The sequence below is a fragment of the Mesoplodon mirus genome (genome assembly GCF_964341445.2).
Source record: "Mesoplodon mirus genome assembly, chromosome: 2".
NCBI classification, from domain to species: Eukaryota; Metazoa; Chordata; class Mammalia; order Artiodactyla; family Ziphiidae; genus Mesoplodon; species Mesoplodon mirus.
Window position 1 is genome coordinate 226,841,413 of NC_138977.1, and position 4,632 is coordinate 226,846,044.

The window sequence follows — 4,632 nt, forward strand, 5'->3', positions numbered from 1 at the left end:
ACACCTCCACCCAGCGCGCCCATCTGCTGAGGCCTGAATTCCTCCATCTTGACTGTGTTTAGGACTCAGGATGGCCCTTCCCTCCTGCCTCAGCCCCTCCAGGTAGTAATGAACTTGATGCCCAGACACCCAAAAGCCTTTCTCTGCCCCTGACAGACTTCTTCCTGGGAACAAACTGACCCACCATGGGCTCCCACCCCGACTTGCCCGCAAGTTCACTCCCAGGATCTCCTCACGTTAGGACGGCCAACCTCGGGGCCACACGCATCTTCGTTTGCTGACTCTGTGGCCCTGACCAAATCCCTGGGACTCCCCACTTCCGTCCAGATGAATAGGACGGAGCCAGGGTTGTGGGGAGTCCCCTTCCCCGAACACAAGGGCCGTTCCTGCAGGACCAAAGTGGGCCTGCTGGCCAGGAGGGACGCAACTGTCCGGCCACGTCAGAGCTGGGGAAATGCAGACAGGAGGCCAAGGAGCCCACGCCCACCCCAGCCCGTCTGCCACTCACTGTCTTGCTTTGGTTTGGGTTTCTTTCCCATCCCTCCCTTTAATAAAGAATGCCACGGGTTTTAAGATCATTTCATCCCAGACACCTCCTGCACTGGGTCACCAGGGTATAGAGACTTGTCCATCCATGGTCTGCCCTCCTGGATGGACAAAGCTTTGTCCTAGAGGGGGGCGTCTAGTTTTCACTGCACTGTGTGCCACGAGGATGCACAGCAAGACCCCAGGATACAAAACGGGAGATAAACCCAGCCTGGGAAATGGGGAGGGGGTGCACGAGGCTTCTCTGAGGGAGTCTCACTGGAGCTGAGCTCGGGGCTGAAGGGGACCATCTTGTGAAGCAGGAGGTGAGGAAAGACCCAGGCAGAGAAAAGAGCAGGGTGTGTGTGTGTGTGTGTGTGTGTGTGTGTGTGTGTGCAACTGCATGTATGAGTATGTGTGCGTGCGTGTAAATGCATGAATATGTACCCAGGTGTATATGTGTGTAGGAATGGGTGTGGATCCATGTATATGTTTATGTATATGCATGTGTATATGTGTATAGGAGTGGGTGTGGATCCATGTATGTTTATGTATATGCATGTGTATATGTGTGTAGGAAGGGGTGTGGATCCATGTATATTTATGTATATGCATGTGTATGTGTGTAGGAATGGGTGTGGATCCATGTATGTTTATGTATATGCATGTGTATATGTGTGTAGGAATGGGTGTGGATCCATGTACATGTTTATGTATATGCATGTGTATATGTGTGTAGGAGTGGGTGTGGATCCATGTATGTTTATGTATATGCATATGTATATGTGTGTAGGAGTGGGTATGGATCCATGTATGTTTATGTATATGCATGTGTATATGTGTGTAGGAATGGGTGTGGATCCATGTATGTTTATGTATATGCATGTGTATATGTGTGTAGGAAGGGGTGTGGATCCATGTACATGTTTATGTATATGCATGTGTATATGTGTGTAGGAGTGGGTATGGATCCATGTATGTTTATGTATATGCATGTGTATATGTGTGTAGGAGTGGGTGTGGATCCATGTATATGTTTATGTATATGCATGTGTATATGTGTGTAGGAATGGGTGTGGATCCATGTACATGTTTATGTATATGCATGTGTATATGTGTGTAGGAAGGGGTGTGGATCCATGTACATGTTTATGTATATGCATATGTATATGTGTGTAGGAAGGGGTGTGGATCCATGTATGTTTATGTATATGCATGTGTATATGTGTGTAGGAGTGGGTATGGATCCATGTATGTTTATGTATATGCATGTGTATATGTGTGTAGGAAGGGGTGTGGATCCATGTATATTTATGTATATGCATGTGTATATGTGTGTAGGAAGGGGTGTGGATCCATGTACATGTTTATGTATATGCATGTGTATATGTGTGTAGGAGTGGGTATGGATCCATGTACATGTTTATGTATATGCATGTGTATATGTGTGTAGGAAGGGGTGTGGATCCATGTACATGTTTATGTATATGCATGTGTATATGTGTGTAGGAGTGGGTATGGATCCATGTATGTTTATGTATATGCATATGTATATGTGTGTAGGAGTGGGTGTGGATCCATGTATATGTTTATGTATATGCATGTGTATATGTGTGTAGGAATGGGTGTGGATCCATGTACATGTTTATGTATATGCATATGTATATGTGTGTAGGAAGGGGTGTGGATCCATGTATGTTTATGTATATGCATGTGTATATGTGTGTAGGAGTGGGTGTGGATCCATGTATATGTTTATGTATATGCATGTGTATATGTGTGTAGGAGTGGGTGTGGATCCATGTATATGTTTATGTATATGCATGTGTATATGTGTGCAGGTCTATGTATGTGTGAGTGTGGGTGGAGGGGTTTAACTAAGAAAGACAAGAGTTGGCTGGTACAGAACTGGAGCAAAAAGGTCAAGGAGAGATTGTGGCAGCCATATCACAGAAAAGCTTGGAGATGAAAAAGTAAAAATAGCTTCCATTGTGCTCGCTTCGGCAGCACATATACTAAAACTGGAACAATACAGAGATTAGCACGGCCTCTGCGCAAGGATGACACGCAAATTCGTGAAGCGTTCCATATTTTTTGTTATACGGCAGAAACTAACACAACATTGTAAAGCAATTTATACTCCAATAAAGATGTTAAAAAAAAAAAAGAGTAGCTTCCATTTACTGAGAACTTTCCATCAGAGGGATGGTTACTCACTTGGAATCTGAGGCTCAGAGAAGGTACCAAACCACACAGCGAGTAGGTATTTATTTCTTGCACCCCTTTCTCAAACACACAATTAGCCTGGCTAAATATTAGTGGTTAATATTTATTTCTGACCCTTCACCCTCAAGAACGCTAAAGGATATGTCCTGTGGGCGTGTGTTTTTTAAACACTTGTTTGAATGACCTTTTCTAATCCAGCACCTACAACCCTATAAAATAAAACTACTCTTATGCTCTTGAAATACTGTACTTACAAAAGTGAGAAAATATGCTGATATATTTCAGTGAGCTTTTTGGTTAGAATTGAACCCTAAGAGCTTTTTAATTAATTTTTATCCCATTCCCCAGGCATACAGCTAATTGAAATTTTTCTATATGTAAGGTTCATAATTACTACTAAATGTGAAGTGTTGGCAGAACAACTTAATCATAGAAAATTCCTGTTTTACAATTTCTTGAATCATGCCTACCTAAATGACACGTGTGACTCACACCTTCAAATAGAGTGCCTTTTCTAAAGAGGGTTGCGTTTCCTAAAATACTCTCCCCTCTGCTCGCCAGAATCCCACCCCTCTTTCTGGCCCCTCCCTGCTTCATCCTCAACCCTCCTACCTCCATCTGTCACTCACCCTCCCTTAAGATTTCAGACAACACTGTCTAAAACTGTATTATAGCAGCCAAAATAGCAAAAGCAAATACCACTGACTCAGCAGACACGCCTGGATTCATGTATTCGTTCAGCAAACATTTATTATTATGTGGACCTGGCTCCATGCCAGACACAGGGGTTACAAGAGTAGACAGACAGGGGCACCAATGTTACAGTTCACACTCTAGGGGACAGCGACCTTTTCTTATCTTCCATCCTTACCTCCACCTGGCAAGGCAGGTGAATGGGGAGGACTCCATACAGGTGACTGGAGGGAAGGTGTGCTCATTTCTGATTTAGGGAACACAAAGGAACAGGAGGACAAAGCAGAACAAAGCAGAACAGCAGTGTGATGGACGGCTCTGAAACTGAAGACAGACGGAAGTCCAGGTTTAAAACGAGATGTAGGAGCCATGGGCTCACATGTTAAGTGACTCAGAAATGGTGGGGAGAAGAGCCTCATGCTCTGTAGCTGTCAGAAATGGCCATTCTCTTGGGGGAAACATTTGGGTTTGTGTTGCTCCCTGTCCAAGGTGACCTGATGGGGACTAAGTCAGGTCAACAGGTGTGGTCAGAGAAAACACAGGTGAGAGCAGATTTGCAGAAAGCTTAGAATATGTAAATGACATGAAAGCTCAGAGGGGTGCTACAGTTTGGAATTGAGGGGCACCCTGGCCGATGGCCCTAAGGTTGAGTGGGGGGGATGACTTCTCAGATGAAAGCAGTCCTAGTTTAGACAAAGATACTGAACGTGAAAAAGGCAAGCTACCCGTCATTCCTCAAAGTCTCATCGTTAGCCGGAAAATGGCATCACAAACTGTCCTCCAAATCACACAGTTATTCCCTTAAGTGGTCAGGACACCAAGGAGAGGACAGTCCTCGGCAGACGACCCACAGCCCTAGTGCCTGGGCCCGAGGTCTCCCCAGTGTAAAGGTATATCTTGTAACTTTCATTTTTCTCTTCCTATACCCACTCATTCATATTTCCAGAGTGCCTGCCTGGTGTTGGGGAGGCAGGATAGAAGCCCCGCCTTTCACATTTGGATGGAGGAGGTATGTACATGAGGGACACGGACACACACAGAAACATGTACAACACAGCACGGCAAGTGCCTGAGCCCACGGCCAATGGGGGTTGACCGTGGAAGTCACAAACTCCAGGGCTTCATCTCGCCAAGTTGAAGGCCACACCTTGGTAAACCCTCCCCCGCCCTTGCCCCCCACCCACCCAA